Source organism: Corvus moneduloides, chromosome 9 (genome assembly GCF_009650955.1).
Source record: "Corvus moneduloides isolate bCorMon1 chromosome 9, bCorMon1.pri, whole genome shotgun sequence".
Classification (NCBI taxonomy): domain Eukaryota; kingdom Metazoa; phylum Chordata; class Aves; order Passeriformes; family Corvidae; genus Corvus; species Corvus moneduloides.
Genome location: NC_045484.1, coordinates 14,722,196 through 14,745,993, shown reverse-complemented (window position 1 = coordinate 14,745,993; position 23,798 = coordinate 14,722,196). Strand labels below are relative to the sequence as shown.

The following is a 23,798-nucleotide window of genomic DNA, read 5'->3' as shown; positions in this document are numbered from 1 at the left end:
TGTTTTCTAAACTACATAATGACTTTCATATACATGACAAAAGCATTAGAACAGAAAAAGACTCATTGATGAGCAGCAGGGCTGTGTGATATTAAGAAGCACTATTCTCAGTTCTTTGTACAGTTTTTGACCACCATCAGAGACAGTGTATGCAGGTAATTTCTGATTTGAATAGATACAGGCATAAAGAAGCATTATTGTACTCTGTTAATCCAAATGCCCATCACAGGCACTGCGTGAAAATAAATTAAAATGTAATTCTTCAATAATGCATCTGTCTACAGGATGATTTTCAGCAGATTAAAAACAAACAACTTGATATCACTTAGGCTAGTGGATTGTTATTGAGAAGCTTAATCATCAGCAGATTATGAATGGAACAGTAAATCAAAGCAGGGTATGTTAAACAATGTAGATTGTGTTGTAGCAGCAATTTACTGTACATAATTTTTTAATAAAAGGGAAAAATTGATTTTTGTGAGCGTAAACATTGAATCCTGTGAGAATTTAGCTGTTGTTATTGAAAAGGGGAATGTAAAAAATGTTATTCTTGTCATGTAGGAGCAATAACCTTTCATTCCTCTTACAAAAACCAGAAGTTTGCTCCCTTTAGGGCTGCCTTTAAGCATAACTCCTTTTCTCATTTTTCTTTCCTTTTGTGACATACTTTCTTTTGCTATCATATTTTGCAAATATGATGGTGTATTCCTGATTCACACTTCACCCCCCCACCCAAGATGTGCACCCTAGTGAAGGGGGAAAACCCCCAAACTTTCCTTTTGCCCTGAAAAGAGCTCTCCAAATTCGCACTGTGGGCTTTTGCTTTTAAATGGAGATCTGCAAGCAGATGTCCATTGCTGCTTGTCTTCAAGGTCTGGCTTTCACTGCTCCTGGTGTTGGGTTTCAGGTGAAACCTCAGGCTGGGGCCTCGGCAGCAGCCCTATCTCCCCCTGCCTGCTGCTAGTTGCTGTACGAGCAGAGCAGCTTTTGACCATCAATCATTGCTGATAATATCTGAGGAGAAAGGGAGAAATTATTTCAAATCAAGGGAACTGAGTTAGGAGCAGGAGCAGCAGCAGTCTGGTACTGGCAGTGTGCTGGAGGGGAGAAAGACTAAAGTCTGGGGGAATCAAGGATGAGAGCTAATATATAAAAGTTCTCATGGAATAAGGTCTTGAGATTAAGAAAATTTGAAAAGTACTTGAAAATTAGTTACATTCTAAATGAAAGATTAAGAAAATTTGCACAAAATGCACAGATACCCTGTGCTTTATGATGGTGGCTGTTTCCTGTGTTAACTGCTAAGTAAATGCTAAGAAGCATCTTCTAACTTCAGTGCTCAATCCTGACCCAGCCTTGCAAGGGGCTCTGGGGAGTCCAAGGAAATGTCAGGGTGAGTGACTGAAGCCATACTAAAAGAAATATGTCCCAAGAGTAAAAGAGGAGACAGCCTGTCTATTCCTGGGCCTACTGTTGTTTTATGCTCTAATTTTATTTTCAGATAATTCATTTGATTGATTTCACTGCTTTTAATGTTATTTTTTCTGTTTTGAACTCACGTAGTACTGTGAAATAGTCTAATATTGAATTATGCTGCTTCTGCATTTTAAACTGTGCTCAGCAGGGTGGAAAAATATACGTGGATCTAAAAGACATTGGACTGTACATCAGAAACCTGAAGCTGTCCCTTTGGAACCTGGTAAAAACTATGTTAGCAAGTTCTGTTGTTATCATTATAAACGCAATGCCTTTTCTTTCACATGTGTTTACTTGCCAAGAGAAAAAATGACATCCTGTGTGACACTGGTAGTGTGGTATCCCAGTTTATGAGACTGTAAACAAGAAGAGGTGAGAAAGAACTCAGTTCATTTCCGTTAGTATTCACTTAAAAATTGTTATGGTCTAAATGTAAGTCTGGAATCAAAATATTAGGTTGTTTATTTCACTTTGTTTTCAAAAATGAGTCTGGTGTATGGCTTTTGTTACTCTTCCATTTTAGCTGTCCCAAAATGAGGAGAGAAAGTACTTTAAGATCATACTGTAAAGACAATACCTCTCAAAGTTTTTTGCAGTTGTGTCACCAGCATTTGGGGGACCACCATTTGGGGCAGCCTTGGCAAACCCTCTCTAGAGGCTCTGGGAAGGTCCTGGTTAGCCTGATATACCAGTCTATTTTATGTGCAGAGACCCTTCACAGCTTTCCTTGTATTTATTGACTTCACTGTGTCAGTCACACTTCTGTGATGTTTGGTGTAACATAGTAAAGTAGGAATTATTACTCACATCATGAATACAGGAAAGTCAATGACCCCTAGCAAAGGCTGGAGACTCAGTGTTTTTGGTTTTGCATAGGCTTTTAGAGTAGGAGACAAACAGGTTTCCATCCTCAGAGACAAAAAAACAGGCCTGAGAAAAAAATAATGGCTTGTTGGTTTTGATTTTGGTTTGGCTTCTTTTTCCCCCTCAGTCTTGGAAGCCCAAGGACATCATGGTCCCAGTCCTCAAAAGAGCTGTATCTTACAGCCCTTGTACCTTGGATCAACTTTGTAAGTGAAGAAAGACTTTGAAGGTATTCAGATTACTCTGTATGAAAGATAAAAATGGATGTATTTGTTTTCAGCCTTGGTTGTAGGTGAAGCCAGGACAGACAGGACAGGAGTCTGCAGCAGTCAGGAATTTGTCTGGGTCATGAAATCTGTATCAGAGTGAATGAGTGGGTCTTCCCAGGGACTCTGAGTTGGGTGGTTGTGATGCCAGAGATGGTTGAATTCCATTTAAAGAATTCACTTGGCTCCTGTTTGTTGTTTCTGACTTACTAAATGCTGCTAATTATTGCTAGGGTTTTTTTCTTACTTATAATTACCTTCAGGTTTTTGACCAGGAAAAGTGCTGTCTTTGTAGGGCTAAAGTACAACTTTGATGTCTTTCATATACTAGCTTCTTCTCATGACCTCTGGCATATGGCAAAATTATCTTTTAAACTGACTTCTAACAATTTTATAATTCAAACCCAGTTTTATTAAACAAGAAAAACTCGTTGTGACCCATTTTGACTTTTTTTTTTAAAAAATTCAGAGTTATGAAGTTGAAATTTGCAGTTTAATTTAACTGTTATACTGTGGTTTACAGCTTGTTATGGCTCTTCTTTTAAAATGTATATTACTAGCAAGAAATCTAAATAAATTATCATAAGCCATTTTCTCTTTTCTCTCTCTCTGTATTTCTACTCTTAGAGAAAAAGATGTGCTCCATTAGAGTGTCATTGATATTATCATTTTTCATATTTTAAGAGGTACTGCATGTGCTCTGTGTGAAATACACTTGAAAGGATTTTTTTTTTTTTGTGATAGCAGTTTATGTTGTTTCTAATCTTAATCCAGGCATCACTAATTTTGTGTTTGCAAGTAAACATGGTAATGAATGAGAATCCTCCTAGCATTGTAATTGATGTTGCTCTTTTGTATCCTGGATTTCAAATCTGTGTGCAATTGTCAGTGCCCTATAGAAATGTTAATTATCTTGAATAATCCTGTTTGCCTTCATCAGGCTGGAGCAGTCCTAAGCAGTAAGAAGGTATCATCCAAGATAGTTGGAAAGAAATATGGCATCAAAATGATGCAGAAAACCAGACTGGTACAGTTGTAGCCAGGATAGGGAATGGTGCTGGGGAAAGAAGGAGCACAGGCTATAAAAAATGGCATAGGCTGTGTTTGGTAGAACTGAAGGAGATGACCTAAAAGACAGTAATTTGAAGCAGCTGCAAGATGGAGAGCTGGGACCATAGAATAACATCTCCTCCCCACCCAGGGACTTGCAGGGGTTGTTGTCTATTCCTCAGACATGCACAGGCATTTTGTGATGGTGTAGAAAGGAAGGAATAGGACAGACTGTGCTTTTGGCAGGATGGCTCCTGGAGCACTGCGTGTGCTGCTCAGGACCGGGAGCGCTGGTGGGCAGCAGTGTGCAGATAGGGGGGTGCAGCCAGCTGCACTGCAGGGCTAAGGAGCTGCACTGCCCTGGTGCTGCTGTTCAGAGAACTGCATTTGCTGCCAGCTGCATTGCTGTTTGACTAGGCAGCTTCCTTGGGCTTATTCCTGTTGTTTGAAGTAGAGGGAGAAAGTGCTGCAGCATCTCCCATGGCATTAGTTAGTAGCAGTCAGACTTCTTTTAGAGATGGTAACTGCAAGTAAGAGTAGGGTGGCTGCAGTGCAGCTGAGTCAGTATATTCAGACAGCTGAGCTGGAATGTGTTGGTGCACCAGGCTCTGCTACCTGTAGGACATGTGAACATGTGCTGGAGAGTGGTGTACACAGTTAAGTATGGTGTAGATTCCTTATCAAAATGTCAGTTCACAGTCAAATCGCAAGTCTAGAAGTCAGTGTGGAAGAATTAACCTTGTCATAGAGGTAAAAAATCATATTCATATATTTACAGAGGGATAGGGGCACTTAGAAAATTTCTATTTAAATTGTTGTCTTAATTATGGAGTCCTCTGAGGTCCCTTGATGTGGAGGGGACAGTCAGTGAATTTTGAAAATAATACAATCTGAATGTTATGATCATCTGAAATAATACAGAACAGGATATGCTTACTCGAACTTTGAACCAAAATTTGTGAAACTTTGAACCTCTGTGTTCATGATAACATGGACAGCAGACCTCATGTGCTGAGAAGAGAAAAATTACTCCTATAGAGCACAAAAATGGCTCTGGTTTGCAATTACTTGTTAATATAATTTTTTTGGCTAGTTGATGCATTACTAGAATGTTTTGTTCATATCATATTCAAATTTGGACTGCAAAGGCATGGATTTTTGTAGGAAGACCTTACGTAATTAAATATAGGAAGCTCTTGAATAATTTCTAATACTTAATGATTACTTTTTGGATTATGAGGCATGCTTAGTGACTACTATTTTCACTCTTTGTTATTTGTTGAGCCTAGGTTGCACAGTATTTTTTCTTTAGTTTGCAACCACTTTGCTGAGGTCTCTTCTGTGATCATCCATTTTTCTTTCTGGAGACAGTGTCTTGGATAGCAAAGTGGAGGCAGAGCCGTTTCTGGTGAATTCAGGCAAAGTGAAACTTTGCTGTGTAGTGGTGCTGGGCACAATTCAGGACTTCAGCAGGTACCTGCCATTATCAGGGGCTCTACCTCAGTGTGCTCATTTCTGATGTTGCTCTATCAGCATTGTTTCTTCAGAAATGTGGGACTACTATAAATTGCCTCTCAGACACTGATGAAGGAACATTAATTACTGAGGTGCCTTCTAATTTCAAAACTGGAAGTTTTTTCCTTAATGGACTTCCAGACTCTACTATGTGGAGATTAAAGTGAATTAAAAAAACTCATCAAGAAATCTTTCATGGGCACCAAATTTTGCACTCACATTAAAGCTGTTCTCAAATACTCCCCTGACTCCCTCCTGATATAGTTTCATATTTTTTTCAGAACATGACTGATCCCATTAAAAGGCATTAACATGTTTTTAATCTCATCATCAAATTTATCCTGTTGATATTGTTGGTATCTTTGTAATGCAATACAGAAAAAAATGAAACTGTAATTTGGCCTTTTCAGATTTTCAGTGCAGCTAAACTGACATGCTGAATTGTACCAACCCTCATGCTGTCAAGAGATGCCCTGAAAAAGCTCTTAGACCTGATTATCCATTGGAACAATGGCTGTGTCTCTAATTTTAGACAGCTGCAAGCAGGGTGACTCTCTGTGAAGAAGCAGGACATTTTGTGCTGCATTCCCTTCTCAGGAACATGAACTCTTCTCCGCTTGCTTAAAGCCCTGCTGTTTACAGGCCTGAAATCCTCTTGTAAACATGTGCTTCTGCACCGTGAAGGCTTCAGCTTGTAGCACTGTCCTATTCACAGACACCAGTCCCAAATCCTTGCCTCTTTTAGCACTCAGTGCCCTGCTGTTTGCACCTCTGAAATTCTTTTATGTAAAAGCTGCGCTGTCTGACTGAAGTCGTGTTCTGCTGCCCTCTTGCAGAGAATGCTTTGTGTGAGCATATACATTTTTCCTGGGTAACATTTTCTTTTCTCAGAAATTCAGAATATAAATATTCACTTAGACCGCACTTCCTAAATCAATGACGTCTTGTCGATGGGAGTTAAGTTTTCATAAAAATACCATTGTCAGGCAAGATTCTGTAGAGCAGCTACTAACTAGATGGGGGAAAATTGAATCTGTGAATAATTTGGTATCTACATATCCCTGATGACTGAATCGCACACCTGTAGCTGAGGACACTTCTTGTAACACTGCTTTTAAGTGGTAAAGTTACTGAATATAGCAAAAGAAATCCCCAAACCCCATAAAAAACCCCACATAAAAACTGAGTATAGATTTGGAAGAGGGGATATGTAAAATGCCTAGTTAAAAAAAAAAAAGAAAAATCCTGTGTTGAAGTTTCAAAACTCAAATGAGCATTGTGTGTGGAGATAAATCATTCCCAGAGGCAAATGCTGCAAGAAAATTATTCTTGTCATTTTCTATTCGTTTCCACTACCTTGATTTTAAAATCAATACTTCTAAAATATGTACATTCCAAGCTGTATCTGCAGTGCGCTGCTATGTGTAGTGTTGCATCACACCAGGGCAGGCTGTGCTCCACTCTCTTCTAGGTGGAAGCTGTGCCATTCCTGGCACTGTTTTAAATTGCTTGTCCACCTAGTGGAAGTGATGACTGAGAGTAGATGTTGTTCGTGTCTCTTAGCGACTCACTCATTGTCTTCTGTTGTGATTCTTTAATTTCTAGAGTGTATTTTGGGCATTGCTGTTACACAACCATCTGGTAGCTCTTGAATTTATGGAATCTGCCAGGGGGACATGTGCTGACATTCAAAAAGAGAGTAAAAGACTGTTAACCAAAATATTCTCCCTTTTGTTTAATAGTTAATAGTTGGCTTGTACTTGTCACACCAGAAAGTTCTTTAGAAATAAAAAAGCAAATTAAAAAGATGCCACAAAACCTTCTGTAATTCATCAAGCTGTGCTCCTACTGCTGGTTGACCTGCTTTCATATGGATATTCCTACCATTAAACAGACACACAGTAGTGTTTGTGTGTAGCAAAACCTGTGTGCTACAAATTGGTGGTGCAAACCCTTGAAATGTGCATAAGCAAAGCTACACGTATTACCTACTTGCCTTTCTGTGTGAAGGTTTTAAAGACATCCCGTTAGGGTTTCTATCAGATGGAGCTCTGCAGTTAGTGACTCCAGCCCCTGCCAGGATGTGCCATCTCCCCACATGCAGCTGCCAGGTCTGTTCTTCCCTGTTCACAGTAACACCCCATCCACCACAAAAGATTTACCTTGAGTACTTGATTAGCAAACAATGAGTTTTATTTTACCATGCAGAAGGCACTAAAGGAAACTCTTTTGCCTAACTGCACATATGCATTTATTAATTTTCTACTGCTCATTAGTGGTGCAGTGAGCAAAACCTGCTCATAGAAAGCCTCTGAAGCCAAACCCTTTGCACTGACACCAAAATTAATTTGTCTGATTTCTCTGGAACTCAGAGCTGGAACATTAGTTCTCTGGAACTAATGGAAGCATGAGGAGAGCCTTCCCCTGGGAATCTATTTGTTTAATATCTCTTATGGATGCTAGAAAACAGTTATGAAATCTTTCAGTGCTAAATTATTTTCCAGATACAATTTGGTTACTTGCTTTCATATAATTCCTAGAACACAAGTTCTGGCTTTTACAGGTTAAATTACCTTACTAAGACTAGCAGAAAATGTATATCAAACTTTTGTGCATTAGATGGAGGTACTGTTCAGAAACGTCTTGTGGTAACCAGCATGTATATGTGTATTATAGAAGCTACTGTGAAAGCTACAGTGATTCTAATGCTACTGAAGATTTAATATCAACTCTTAATCACTGTGTATAATCATATGATCTTATTGTTAATTCTTTCCTTAGTGGTTCTTGCCAACAGAGACTCTTGGCTAAAATGAGTAGTTGCCTAAATAGTACTCGGGAGGCAGCAGGACAATGGCATATGTGGAGCCACTTCCCTTTCACAAAGGGTGCAAGCAACACCTCTAGGTAAGCAAGAGTTTGCCTGTGCTGTGACCATGCTAATTTGTGGTTGAGTGCTGAACAAATCACAGCTTTCTGCTACAAACAGCAATCAACAAATCCCTGCTGGGCACATGGATGAGGTGCATTTTCCCACCCTGTGCTTGCAGCAGAGTGCAGTGCACTGAAGCTGCACTTACAGCATCAGTGGTGGGAATGCAGTGATTTGAATGATCTGGTGCAAGAGACTCTTTCTGCTGCTTCTGTGGTGAAGTGCCCGATGGCTGAAATGTACAACACAGGGTATCACTGATACAGAGTTGCACAGAGTGCAGACTGTTGGGTGCTGAGGTAATTGTCTGCTGAAGATGCTGCTGTCATTTCAGGATGTTGTTAAGGGCATAGAAAATAATATTTAAGAAGTGCTAAAAGTAGACACCATGCAAGTGAATTGTAATGCATTGAGGGGAAAATGTGATAAACTACTCATAGCCTTTGACAGTACTCTGTGACACCTCAATTTTCAGAGAAAATGATAAGCTTCTGATAAAATAATAAGAGAAAAAGAAGAAAACAGAAGTCTTTCATCTGCTTCCATCTCTCTAGTTCACAGGAGTGAATGCTGCTACAGGAGCAAGAAGCAGAGGGTAAAGGAGGATTGAGGTGGGAAGGATTGTGTTAATACCAAGAATAGGGGATATGATCAAGAAACACAATCAAGATTAAAGAAGAAAGAGAACTTTATGTAAGCTTAAAGGGGAAGAACTTGGTATGCTGCAAAACAAGAGAAGAATAAAAAAATTGGTAGTCTAATGTATTCCTCCTGGAAATACATACATGCAATATAAATTAAAAAATAAATAAAATGTATTAGTTTTTCCAGTGGGGCTGCAGCAAAATTTTTGCTAAGAGATGAGCTAACAGAATAATAATGAAGAATGTTGCTATAAATTCTCCTAAAACAAGGAGGATTTTTTTTTAAAGAGGAATTTTACTAACATGACATTACTAAGGAAGTTTAGAGCAGAACTCGTTTTAGAACCATCTTTGCAGGTTAAAGTGAGCATGTTGAAGGCAAAATAGGCAATAATGATGTAGTGGTTAGATGTGAACTACCATCAATATTCAAGTTAAAAGCTAGCAGAAATACTAGGGTAAGTAGAGGACCATTAAGTTTCATCTCACTCGTTTCCAGTCTTTGAAAGGAAGGTGAAAAGGCAGGAGGAGAAAGCAGTACTACAGAAAACAGCAGAAAAAAATAACTTGATGAAAATGATACCAGATCTGTAGAACTGGAAAGACCTAAAGGATCTATTCTTATACCAATAACACCTCTGAGATAAAAACAATGGAAAAGACAGAGGAATTATTTATCATCTGAGATGGAGACAAGAGAGAGGGAAAATACAGAAAAAGTTTAGGATAAATATTAAGCCAAGTTCTTAAAAGTATGGTTTGCCCATGAAATTGTGTCTGTGCTCTGTGATGTGCCACGTTTTGGTAGAAGGCAAAATTCACTCTTGAGTGCATTTTGAAAAAAAGATCATGTCATAGCAATACACTGGCGTTCTCCATCATCCTGTGCTCAAACTCTTCTCAAAGCCTGAACATGCAGGATAATGTTTCTCCTTACAGGGTAGGGACAAAAGCTTATACCTTTCCAGAAGAGAGCAGGATAATTTTTGGGAGATGCAGTTGAATATGCCGTACTAAATACAGCTGAAATTTGATACAAATTGTTTTTGATACAACGTTTGGGAACACTCCTCCTATTGTTAAAGGCATTGTGAAGAATGCGATGTACCTGGTGGAAGCTGTAAAACTCCTACTGAAATACATTGGAAAGCCATGGTGCTGTGTTAGACAAAAAAGTTAAGCATAACCTGGAATTTTCAGGCTTAAAAAAGAGAAAAAATGAAAAAAAGAAAAATTTACTTTCAGTATCTTCAATGAAAACCTTTCCTGGGTTCAGACCAGTCAATCTGTTACATCCATATAATGAATCAGTGCACATGGTATACAGAATGGAAGAGATATATAAGAATAACAAAATAATTTTTTAGCTAATACCAACAGACATTAACCTGCATCCTGGGACTTTGTGTAGCCTGATGTAATGCTGTGTGTTTAGGGTCAGGGAACAATGCCTTGTCCTGGAGGAATTGCTCCTTTTTCCACAATGAAGACAGTGAAGAAGTCGGGAAAATATTGGGGACTATTAGTAGGGTTGTTTTGCGTTCTTCTCTTATATATTGCCTATTGGGGATGGAAATTCTCATGCCACATTTCTGTGGTGGTATGTGGAAGAAAGCAGGCAGGCGTGAGGGGGAAGCTGCTGTGCAGGAGGCTTTCACTCCTGTAGTCAGCCTCTGCAGTGCCTTTGTAGGAGCTCTGCTTTATGTTGCAGTGTAGGGAGTTGCCAGGAGAGGGGGGAAAATGGGGAAAAACGAGGTTTGATTAATAAAGCAGGCTTGTCCCTTGAGTGAGAAGCATGGGTGATGTATCAGTGCCTGTACCAGGCTTTAGCTGTAGAGCTGTACATCCTCAATTGCATATTAAAGATTAAGGAAAGACTCCAAAAGCCTAAACTGCCAGTCTCCCTGCATGTCTTTCTGTGAGCATCGTCTCGTGCCATGGGTTCAGGTGATGCTCTTTCTTGTTTACACAACCACAAGCTTCTTGGAGCATCTGCCTTTTGCTCGTGCCATGATTAAATTGTACAGGAAGAACATGTGTTTCTCAAATGTCCCTGCAGCCCTTTGGATATGATTGTTTTAAGTTTGACAAGAGGAGGCAAGGGTGCACATGAAAGTGTGCAGTTCTGAGTTTGTTCTTTTTGGTGCTTTCATATTGCAAAGATCAATAATTTACCTCCTGTCAGGTGAAACCAGGAGATTAGTTGCATTAATTTTTGAACGCTTTCTTAGTGTCTGTAAATTGATCTTACCTTGCTGAAGTCATGTTTGCAGTCTTGCTGTACTGTGGTGGCAGGGGAGCTACACTAAGCTGTGCTGGCTGGATGTACAGCTTAAAAAGCACTATATGTGAATAAACATAGCTGTTGTAACAGGAGGCCGGGAATCATCAACAAACTGGGGATTTGATGGGGCTGGGCACTGTTTTGGTTTAGGCTGATTATTGGATTTTTCATCCAAAGTAATGTTTTGTTGTTTGTTGTTTTCTTCTCAAGTACATCCTCTGCTCTTGGTTTAGCTCATCATCCATACATACAGCACAGAGATTTAGGCTGATTTCCAGTGCTCTCAAAACGGCCAGTCAGCCCTTACCTAGCCTTGCATGATTGCCAGTGTTTTGTGTGTATGACAGGGTGCAGAAATTCTGTGTTAATGTTCTGGGGGGGTATGTTTTCAGCTGAAATCAAAGCAAGTGGCGCTGCTTGTCCTGAGCACCTTGATGCAGTGGCACTCTAGTGGCTGAGGTGCTGTGTGTCTCTGACCCCGTAGGCACCCAGTGAGTCTCAGCCTCCTTCTGCTCCTGCCTTGCTGCCCAATGTGGGGACATGGCCTCAGGTGCCTATGAGCCCTCCCAGCTGGCCATGTGATTCTCTACATGTAGGTTTGGGCACAGCCGGTGGGCTTCTGGTGCTGAGGAGCACTTGCTGTAGGAGAGGAGCCATGCCTGCCCAGCAGTGTCTTTGGATGAAGTAGAGGTTCTTCACAGGCATTTTTGCTCCATTATCCCTCTGCAAATACTATGCCTGATAGATATTATAGTGCCACCTAAAACATTGCTTACTTACATTATTCTGAAAAAATGCTGGTGGTAATCACCTACCAGCAGGCAGCAGTTCCCTCTGAGTCGAGAGGCATCAAAAAGCCTGATGCTGCACTGCTCCCCTCAACGGCTCAGGAACTGCCCTTGGCCCATGGCACTGCTCTCTGTGCTACTGTGAACAGATGTAATTCTCTGATCACATCTCTCATTTGTGCATTGATTTTGAACTAATGATGTGTTTCTGTGTGCATACCTAGGGGAAAAAAAAAGGAAATACTAGAACTCCTCCTTCATTTTGGACTGTATAGCTCAGAGCTGCTGTGGAGGTACTGCATATAGCACTGCTGCTGTTTCTGGGCTTTTATGAAGTCATTGGAAAGATTTAATTAAAACTGTTTTCTAGGTTTCATCTTCTGCAGGAATGGTCTTTTAAAGATTCTACCCATGGGGTATTGTTCATCCAATTTAAGGTATTGAAATGCAGAATATTATTCTGGTGTATTTACTCTGTGGAAATCTAGACTTAATTTTTTTTCCTGAACAGTTTGCTGCTATGTGGAGGAGATGCAGTCCATGTTCTGCAACTGCTATGAGAGGTGAGATTGAAATGAGTTTGACTCTCTGCTGCATTTTATCTAAAGCCTGCAGGTAACTCGGCCTCATTGTGTCTGAACATCATAAATATTTATTGTTTTTCTATTAAAACATTTCCGTAGATATCACTGTCATTTGTATTGTTCTGTATTTAACTAAAATATGTTTTTCTCCTTGAGATTTTCTCTAGTTCTGGTCACAGTACTGCTTGATTTGTCCATACAAGCTATTCACTCAATCTCTAGTGCTTGCTGGCAGGGTTTGTTTAGGAATTGAATACTGTGATATTCCTAGGTGTTCCCACAGGTGCACCATGAAGGCATACTTTTGCATTGCCATTGCACCAGCACTCAGATTCCCCAAGTTTCTCAGTGTGCAGATCACAGCTGACAGTTTAGCCAAACCATGAAGTTAGCTGTGCTGGCACTGTAATGAAAACACTCACTGCTCTCCTGTGCTGGAAATCCTGTTTTCAGACTCGGTTGCCCACAGCTCTTTTCCCCACACATCATCCTGGTTTTGCAGCCTCCTCTGCTTTGGGGAATTTCTCACCACATACTCAATTGACTTTTCCTACTGGAAATTGAGCCACAGTAAATATCTTACATGATCAATTCTGTTCACCCACAAAATATGACTGGCCCTTTTCCTCAGCTCCCAATCAATGCCTTGTCCTTTTAATTTGCTCTACTTTCTACCTTTCACTTATTTATTTCTGCAGCCATATTCCCAGGTCATTCTCTAGTTCTATTCAAAGGAGTTTGCACCTCTGCTGTTCAGGATGTCTCCAAAGTCCGAAGCTCTTTTCTTTGGGTGAAATGCAGTCCTTATGTCTTTGCAGACCTTCTCCCATGCCAGAAGCTCTCCTCCCTCTCAGACATTTGTCCTGGTCCAGCCTGCTCCCATCTCCATGAGACTCTTTCTGTTCTTGCCCAGCCCCAGCCCTTGGTGGGGTCTGTCAGCCCTGAATCTGCTTCCAGCCTTCCGGCCAGGTGGACTGGGGATGCAGGTCCCAGGGGATGCAGCTGCAGGGCCATGACCAGCTCTGCCCACCCTGAAGGGAGGTGACCAGACAAACTCCTGGTATGTATCTAATGTTAAACTTGTATGCTTTTGATTTACATGCACAAAACCATACCAGCTCCTACCCTTACAGTATAATTTCCTCCTGCTAGTTTTCCTTCTTTTGTATGGTGCCAGTTCTGTATTGTTATTCATTTTATGTATCTTTTATCATATTTGTCAGTAAGTCTCCAGCAGACCCAAAGCAGCAGGCTCTGTTTGCAGCAGTACAGCTACCAGAGCTTGGCAAAATAGCAGTGCAAAATCATTTGCATTAGAGCTAATAAAGACAGCTGGAATGGGCCCCAAAATATGTTCAATAAACCAATAAGAGTGACTGCTGTTTATACTCCTACTTCAGTAAAACTAACTGGTTTTCATTCAATGTTTATAGTACTATAATTGTGTAGTGCAGTATTTTCCTGCAATTTAAAACTAATATAATGGTCAATGCCTGCCGACAGTTTGCTAACAATTTCCGGTCTCATGCCTTGTGCATTTTATTTCCTCCATATGAGGGGAGGGTGAATGTCTTGCCATGTACTTTGCTGTAACTCCTGGTAAATGCTGTTTCTTTTATTGCAACCATTATAACTATCACTTTGGGGAATAAAAGCATGTTGAGGTTTTTTTAACCTCAATTTCTGTATTCAAAATTTTCCAGAAATCTTCTGGAGGAGTAGAGAGATCATAATTTAGGAAAAGAAATATATGAATTAATCAATTAATAGAATTCTTCGAAATTCTAGATGCTAACACACTGCTGTAGCTTTCCTCTGCATTCCCCCCTAGCAAGTTGAGCTTATCTGTCCCATGGAAATGATTTATTTAAAATAGAAGTCTCAGACCTTGAGACAATATTGTCCTACCAAATCTAAATATCTTGGAAATACGTGCTTATTCTGAAACATGCACATTTTGGCTTCCATAAAAGAACATGCCTATTTTTTAGATTGCTTGATGCATGCCAGCAATTTTTTATAAAGAGGATAACTGATAGACATTCTAAATAATAATGACAAATAAATAACATCCCTTTCTCACAATGCTTGACAATGCAAGGATGCTGTACAGGATTATATAGGCAAAAGTAACAGGCAAAATTTTCCTTTCCCCTTTGCCATACATGAAACAATAAATCAATCCATACTAAGTTCATTTAGCCATATTTTACATCTTCTAGAACTGGAATTGTGGAGCCTACAAAACAATTTATATTTTATCTGTACCATCTAATTAATTAAATGGCCCCAGAGTACCAGACTCACAAATCTCGTTAATAGCTGAATACTGAAATAAAGACTGTTCACCCCTACTAGAATAATATTTGCATATCTCCACCTGCGATGGGTAATAAGTACCTGCCACAAATCAGAATTATGAATTTTGCACGCCGAACAAAACCGCAGGGGAAATTATACCTCAGACATTCCATAATAATTGCAGCTAAGCTGTTTAGTGCCATCCACTTATTCTGCCTGAAGTGTTTAAAGCAGCAACAGTTGTAAATGAATTCAGGCACACATTCAAGAGAAAATGTTTTAAAAAGTTTTTCTGTCTTGCCATATGTAATTATCTTTATAGAAATGTTCATCTACAAGTTATAACATGCTCACATTTAAAATTGCAAATTAAAAAGTAAGCTACTCCAATTAAACTGCATTTTATAAGAGCATCCTTGTAAGTTTACTATGATGATACAGGGAACAGTTTGGGCCATGTTTATCCCATTGATCTCCCAGAACTGGTGATCTGTTCTTTAAACAGCTGCAGTAAGGGGCCTGATTTTTCAGTGCTTCTTTCCCCAATAACAAGTGATTCCTGGGGGAGATTTCACTGTTAAATCTTGGACAGAAATGTACTGCAATGTAGATAGTCTTTTATAGGCTGGGGAATTGGGACATTAAAGTAGGCAGCACGAGTTTCCTCTGGTTTGTTTATTTTCGTGACAGGAATGGAAACTTCATTTGGAGTAGAGCTGGTGGAACGGTGAGATGCTCGTGGTCTCATCTTCTGACTGGGAGTGTAAAGGAATGATAATGCCTGAGTTTACACTTCATATAATGATACGATTTTGAGAGAGCCCAAGAACTCTTTATAAGCACAGGTCCTGCTCAGTCAACCACATTAGGACAACAGTAGGAACTGGACCATGCTTTGCTTCAGGAACACAGGTTGGTCTGTGAATGTGGTATGAACCCACCCACTGTGTGTGTATCTGCTGCTTGTGCTCTGTGTGCCAGTTCCCACTTTACTAAAAGATGCTAAGAGCAGTGTTTTGAAGCCAGAGCAGCGCATGGTGCAGGTTCCACCTCTGTCTCCAGATGAAGACACGGAGGCATGGGACACCACCTGTCCTTGTGGGATCCCTGGTCCCAGCCTGCCACTCTGCAGGAGCTGGTGGGGGACAGATCTTTGCCACCACAAACATGAGGCATTAGGTAGCAAACTGGTGGTGACAGCCCTGCTGCTTCTTGTGATGTGTATGCATGAATTGTTGTATTATAGACTTTAGAGAAGGCAAAAGACCAACAAAAATAACTCCTCCTCCGCTCTGGGTCTCACTGAACACTTGGTGTTTTATGAAGAGCTAGACTTCCCCTTTCTGCAGCAGAGGTGAACAGAGCCAAAACTGCAATCTGAACTGTATTTGTGATCACTGAAATCAACTTTAATTTTAAAGCTAGTCTTCTGATTTTGGAGTATTTTCTCTTAGTAATGCACAGCACAGGCAAGCCTGGGTATCCACATTTAGGCTGCAGGTGAGAGTACGCTAGAAGGAGTGAGACACAAGGGAACCCTATTTCCATTAGATGAGAAGGGCAGAGACAGCCCAGAAGAAGGCACTCGATGGAAGGTGCAGATCAGGGTGTCTGAGAGGAAACCAAATCCTGGAAGGGGCAGGCAATTTGGGTAAGCATTCAAATGCATATGCGTGTAGATAAGCAAATTCACCTTGGGGTTAGGATTATGTACACCCGTCACTGTGGCCTTACAACCTGCAAATATAACCTCACTATAGTGCTTACTGTCCCTTCAGAAGAGGAACGGGAGAAACCAGGAGAGGATTGCCGCTGGAGAGGCAGCGGTGCCCTCTGCCAAGCCCTGCCAGCGACACACAGCCCCCAGGGAAGGAGGCCCTGGAGTACTGCAGCTCCTGTGCCTATAAATTTCCACATCTGTATGCTGCAAGGGGAGCAGTCATTTTGCCAGTGTTTTAGTAAAGGATTAAAAAATAATTAGGATTTATATATGTTCAAAAGGAAGGGGTACATTGCAGCAAGTCACAAGATGATTAAGTTGGTTGATTGGCTCTGCCTAGAATGACACCAGTGAGCATGAGGGTTTAGGAAAATAGCTGATAGCCTATTACCATGATGAAGTGCAGATTAACACTTCTTTGTATATTTTAGAGGGCTAACAGATGAGGTCCCTTGGATTTTTTTTTTTCCTATTACATAAAATGGCTATAGAAGCTGAACTATAATCCCTCACTAACTTACACATTAGCCCAGGGCAATAAAGATGTTTTTATTTGAGGCAGATTTCATGAAAAGTTGTTCAGTTTTATCTCTGAGTACTGTAATGTGCTGAAGGCATTTAAGTGTCCTGTTGGGACACTCTGTCCTGGAGAGCAGTTACTCTCAAAAGGACAGCAAGGCCATTGGAAAAGCTGTATTTTCTGCCAGAGGATCCTGCCCTTTCCCCTCAGTCCATCTGCCACTTTTTTGTCTTAGCTGTGAACAGAGGCCAAGCCACACTGTCAGACTGCAATCTCTGCTTGCACTCTGGTGGGTGCAGATCCAGCACCAGACAAACACGGTTGAAAGGGAGGCCTTGGTCTTCTTGCCTGCTTCCTCAAGCTTTGCCAAGTCCCCCTTCCTCTCTTCCTGCCAGCCATAAAGGATCCTGTGTCTCTGCAGTGAGGTTGCAGGTTTTCCCTTCAGTTCACACCTGTTACCTGGGATGTTCCCCAAACCAGCAGTCTGGTTCCCTGCCATAAGTTGTCCCTTTTCCTGTCTTTTCTGGAAGCCATTAAAACTTGTAACACAGCTCCCATCATCTTAGCTTGATTTTTCACAGAATCCTTTTCTCTAACCTTGACAAATGCAGCAGTAGTTCAACCATCCCTTCCCCAACAGCTCATGCTATCCAGGCTGCCTCCCTCTGCACATCCCTCCTGGCTAATTCCCTTGCTTTCACAGATAACATAACCCACTTGTCGTCTTTCACCCATCACTTGATATCAGACTGCAACTGTCTCTTGGCTCTCACTGTCATTACAGGATGGTTACATTTGCTATCAAGACCTTCATGCCTTTTCCTCTTATTCCTCCACTTTCTCTCCCTTCAGCTGGCAGTGGCACCTCATAATTACCCATAAACCTGGCTTCTAGCTGTGATTCAGTGCTGTACATTTGTCTCTGTGGCTTCTATGTTTGGAGGACTGTTGGCTGTACAGGGGTCCTCTCTCCCTTTTGGGTGATCCCTGCTCCCTCACAGACACTCCATCTTTCTTTTGTTGTCCAGTTCCATTCTATAGAAGCTCAAATACATGTAAAAGGTGTGAGGGTATCCCCTCTCTAGAGCCAAAGTATAATCTTTGCTAGTAGCTAATAGCATCAGAAAATGCTAATTTACTGCCATGTAAATACAGCAGTATATGGTCTTAGTAGCAGCACTACTTGGGTTTAGTCCCCTTCCAGTTGTATTCATATCAGCTGGCCTCTGTCTGGAAGGCAGATAAGGAGTTGGCATTAGTGGTTTCTTTCCATAAACTATTATGCAGAGAATAATCTCTGATTGATGAGGTCGTGCCCCACTACCTTACAAAGAAACACGTGTCTTTCCTGGGTTGAAACATAAGGCCATAGTTGGCAATCAGTCAGCAGTTTCTCATCGATTATGACTGGCAGGGATTTTTATTATGCTTATTTTTGGTTTTATTTCCTTCATTTATCTAAATCTACCAAAATATTTCTATTTAATCTTTCAATCTATAAAAAGTACAGATTTCATCTTATAAGATGCTTTAAGTATGTATAATAAAACGATGGCTTTCCCTTTACCTTGCACATTCCATTCATATTGTAATTTTTTGTTCAAGCTTAAGCGGTCCATGTTTCATTAAAAAACCCCACAGTATTCATATTTCTTTCATCCCTTATAAGATGGTAAAAGCAATGTTGCTTTGATGAAATTTGGCAGGTAAGAGGATCTAGTTGAATCATCTCAAACCCCTGGAGTTTTGGGCCTCCAGCTATTATAGTAGAGCAGCTACGAGTATTCAAAAATTGGTCCTTTGTTTGCACTGCATTTCCAAGCCATCTGTAGCACACAAAAGCCACAGCTCTCTTTATAGTTCAGAATGAATATTTAAAAGTTCAGTTTTAGATTTTATTTGTAGCACTTCACATCTTTCTATCCCATCTGTCTTGTGTCTCAGAGCAGTTACATTGAACTGTGCTAGGCAATGGCAGTACTTGGTCTTAGAACCACAGGTAAACGCTGTTTCCTTTCCATCTGCCATCACAGGGTGTGCACGTGTGTGATCAGGATCTGCACTGAGCACATATGGGTTTATTTATTCACATCCTCTGCATTTTTATTTGAGTATTGACAAGCAGCTGCAGATATCAGGTCATCCTGTCTGAAACTTTTCTGTATATTGCCAATGAGTGGCAGAAAAAACAAGCAACTGCATGAGTGCTGCTGGCCCTGGATGGTGTAGCCTGGCACCGTGGTGTGGCTGGCAGCACCCACCCCAAACTGGGCTGCCCCTACATCGGGAAGCTGTCCTTGGACCCATGTGCTGAGCCTCCACTTCCACAATGTGGCTGGGAAGTGACAAGTGCTCTTGGGAAAAGGGAAGGCACAAGGATACGTTGCAGTGAGAGGGGACTTGTGTCAGTTGGTGTGGAGGAGGCTGTAGGGAAAGGGGTTGAAGCTGCTCACTTCAGATGGTGTTAGCATATGCATTTGTATACTCATATATATGTTCCATGGAAAATTTAGCAAGGAGCAACAGAGCTTCTCTAAATTACAGGAAAAGAACTCATTGTAGTAATTTATCCTGTTAGAGTATTATCATCTACTTGTATCAGATTCAGTATTTTGTGTCTAAACCTTAGCTGCATCTGACAAGAGTGCCATTTTTTTTCTCTTCTGTGTTTAACTAGATACCTCTTTTGAGTCAGAGGTATTAAAAGAGAAGCAACATATCATTCAGAAAAAAATGAGAATCATCTACCTCCCATTAAGTCATTCTTCAGTTTTGTTAAATTGATCATCCCTTGTTTTTATTTTGTGCTCTGTCCTGGGCATGGATGGGACACCCTGGTGGAATTTTTGTTAGACTCTAAAGGTGTAAATGAATCATTGCCCTTAATGGAGTTCTTACTTTAATAGTTTTTTTAATATGGAAGTATATAAATTTATACATATATATGTATGTATATATGTATGTGTGTATATATTTGTATATATGTGTCTCACCATCCCGTTCTAGAAAAAATGAGTGAAATATATATGTTAACACATATCACTATGAAAAACTTTCCTATCTCAACAAGACCTTAAATACAGCAATCATGTTGCAATTCACCACAAATAATCTGTCCTAAGAGTAATGTTGTCTTCATATGAAATGAAATTAAAGTAAATTAATGAAGACTACGGTATCCTGAATGGAGATCCTGGGATTGACTAAAAAAACAGAGTTTGTAAAGCCAGCAGTTGAGGTTCTTAAGAGTCTATTATTGCCATCTAATGAGATAAACTTAAAAGGGTAAGAATTATTCAGGTTATTGTTCTTGTTACTGTTTAATAAAATTAAAAAGAATTGTTTTAGAACAAGCAATTCTGAAATATTTGACAGTAATTTAAAGTAGATTCTTATTTAGATCTTTAAAGAAAGCTGTGTGCAAGTCTGGCAGGCATGTGCTTTCATTGTTTCTCAGTCAGGTCTTCCATGAAGCCAGATGCTTGCTTTTCCAAAAATGAGCACCTTATATAATATTTTAACTAAATTTCTCACTGATCTGTGAAGGTTTATATCACTTTAAAGAAAAAAATGGGGCAATGAAGAAAATAATGTTTTTTCCCAAACTTAGTAAAACACAGGTATTAAACTGTTGTTTCTGGTAGCAGTGCCTCCAACACAGAGGTCTGAACCTCACTGGGAGTCATAGGAGTGCTTCATGGCTCAATTCCCATGAAGATAAGGGATGTTTTTGCAGTGGTGGGCCTTTTCCTAATGAAAGGCGGCCTTACCTTCTGGCTTTGCATTTCCTTACATATTCCTAAGTATTTTTTCTTAGGATTTAAAAATTTCTTAGGGTTTAAAATAATGAGCTTCTCTTTTTCACAGACCTCTGTCATCTCCAGCTAGTGCTCCCTGGAGAATTGATAGTCAAAAAGTGAACCGTGTTTCTGGTTGAATATCACATCCAATTCTTGAGTTCATGCACTGCCCACGTAACTATTCCTGTTGCTTTAAACAAGCACCCCTAAGTAAGTATGAGAATTTCACTTCAAATGTTGTTTTGGTTATTTATTATTTGGGGAACTTTTGTCTGTTATCACTTCATGAGAGACTGAAAAACACAGACAAGTAAACTTACATAATGTGCCCAAAGCACTTTTTACTGTGAGCAGCGCAACTCCCATGGCTCCAGGAATGCCATGGGGATGAGCAGGTGATGCATGCTTAGAACTTCTTGGGGCTGGGAAAGGACTGTGCTGGAGGTAAGGAAGGCATGATAAAGGCATTTATTGTATATTGTCTATTGTATGTATCTACTGTACAAGAGCTCTGCATTACTCTCCTTTTGTATTGAACTGGGGAATAAGCTTTGATCTTCAGATTGCAAAATCTAAGCTATAAAGAATTTAGAGGAAAGGTGAAAAAAGAAAATAATTTAGCTGTTAGTTTCCTTTACTTTGGGAAATGAGTGGAGCAAAAGAAAGACTTTATGGAGGATGGGAATGAAAGCTCTTCTGGCTGAATGGCCCAAGTTATTTTGTTAAAGACAGAACTTGCAGAGTGTTGTTTGCTAACATGAGCTAGCCACTGTTAGCGAGACATCAGGTTTTTGCAAAACTCTTCAAGTGAGGGAGGTAGTCAAAAGAAAGAAAAAGTGTCACTATTTTCCCTGTAAGAAAATCTCTAAGTTGAAAACTTAAATAATGGAGCCTTAGACCATGTCTTATGAAGGAAACACACTTAAACCCAAACATAACAAAAAAGTCTTTCTCTGGGGAGCTCTGTACCCTTTAGTCTCCAGCTGACCTACCTTGCCCCATTGGAAAGGCCTGAGCTCCCCAGTGAGCAGTCAGGGCTCTGGAATCATCTGGTAGCCTTTGGTCTGACTAATGCTTAAAAGTCTCTAGGGCTGCCTATAGTCTCAGGAAACCTTTTTTTTTTTCTTCATTTATTCTTTTATGAAACCTTTGTTCCTTCTGCAGAGTTGTGTGGCTGATCTATTGTAAATCTTTGTTCTATGTGCTGTTTTTAATCCTTTTGCTTTGTGTGTATAAAAAGCTGCAAATTTTCTGTGCCTTGCCTGTCTTTATCCTCAGCGGTGAGGTTCCTTCCCCAGCAGTAAGTCAGCGGGGTGGAATGACTGCTCTGCCTGGCTGCTGCCTGCCCATTTGTGCAGGTGTCCAGACCTGTTCAGCTTTTTTCTGCTCTATAGTGTATTTAAATAGCAAGGTGGGTCTGGTTCTAGTCCAAGATTTCTTAAAATAGGAACCTGGACTTACGTACCAAAGTGCATTCAGAAATACTGAAGCTTTGACTGGACTCAGAAAAGCTTCTTTTTTAAGTTTTGTAAGAGGTTGATTTTCAGGCATCTCAAGTATTGATTTAGGAACCTAGTTTTAGACATCCAGATTTTTGGATCTGGCCCAGATGTGTAGGTACATGGTGGGACTCCAAGCTGTAGTCTGTCTAAGCAGAAGGATGCTGGAATAGGGTTTATCTCCTCCAAGTGTACACATGCTCCCCTCTCCTGCCTTGCACACCCGGAACATGCAGACAATAGCAGTGTTTGCACTGAGTTCATGCTGTCTGATGGCATAATCCAGCTGCTTCAGTGTAAATCAAAAAAGATTTCAAAAATGTGCAGGTGTCAAGTGCTGACAGAACAAGCAATTAAAAATACAGGAACTGTAAGATCCTAAGAGAACATCTACCCTGAATTTTTCAATTAATTCCATCTGTATTGTCCTGCTCTTCAAAAAGCAGGACCTGTGGCTGCTGTGTGCCCGGCCTGAGAAAGCCAGCATATGTCTCCAAGGGCTTCCTGAAATGCTGTTGTATAATTTTTCTTTTAACATGAACTAGTGTAGCCTAGGGACCAGTTTCTTTAGGATAGCCAGTTCTGAAATATTCAGCAAAGTTTTTCATTGTCAAATGTATTCCATTTAATATCAAGCAGTGTGACCAGTTAGGGTGAGAGGAGAAAGACAGTTGTCTTTAAATTCTGAACCCTATGAGGTACCTGCTCAAGCTCTCCCAGCTTGAGAAATCTGCTCCCATGGAAGAGGATGGGCAGGAGTGTGGGTCCATCTGGGCCACGGCTATAGAACAGGGTTGTGCTCAAACACTGTTTTTTCAGCACTTCAGGCTGGCACATGCTCGCTCTGAGTGTGCAGTTGCACTGCCACACTTGGTGTGGTCTGTGCTAAAGGCTGGAAGAGGAAAAGCTGAAATAGAGAGACCAAGGGCAAGGATGAAAGTCTTCACCCCAGAGTATTGGTGTATTTGGTTTTTTACCCACTGTAATTTGTGAATGGTCAGGTCAGAAATGCCCTTCTGTGCAGCATGGCTGGAGCAACAACCTGAGTCCTGCTCTGTCTGCCAGCCTACTTCTTATCCTTCTCCTCAATTAGGAAGTTCTGCAAGTCATCTCAAAATCAAGAGGACGAAAAGGTACATTTGAAGTCACAGCATTAAGGTTCAAAATATCTAGAGGATATTTAAAAATTTTTGGATTTTATTCAATTTTTCCTTTCATAGGGTGATCAACATTTGCTGCCCTGTAGCTGAAACTGAAATGAATACTCATGTAATTTTGCAAAAGAATAAGTGGTAGACAATAGGAAGTTCATTGGTAGCAATTATGGTTAATGCTGAAAACAAGAATATGCACCTCAAACCACATGTGTGATTTTCATAGGTCAGTTTATGAAGTTGCAGAGAAGGAGGATATTCAAATATTCACTCGTTTTTGTGAACCCAAAGACATTTTTCAACCACGTGTTCACTGTACTTCCAGAATTCCATCAGGCTGCATGTATGCACTCAGTCCTTAAAACTAGTAAGATGTCATTAAAACATTCATTGACACAGCC

General features: G+C 40.4%; 1 long non-coding RNA gene across 2 annotated transcripts in view; it reads left to right on the top strand.

Annotated features, from left to right (window-relative positions):
- LOC116448248 overlaps nucleotides 1-23,798 on the top strand; it is a 93,537-nt gene that overhangs the window by 30,186 nt on the left and 39,553 nt on the right. For both annotated transcript variants that reach the window (XR_004241854.1, XR_004241853.1), the window contains 5 exons: nucleotides 7,953-8,078; nucleotides 12,331-12,382; nucleotides 13,222-13,463; nucleotides 15,395-15,616; nucleotides 20,812-20,954. This is a non-coding gene — a long non-coding RNA (uncharacterized LOC116448248). The remainder of the gene's footprint in view (nucleotides 1-7,952; nucleotides 8,079-12,330; nucleotides 12,383-13,221; nucleotides 13,464-15,394; nucleotides 15,617-20,811; nucleotides 20,955-23,798) is intronic.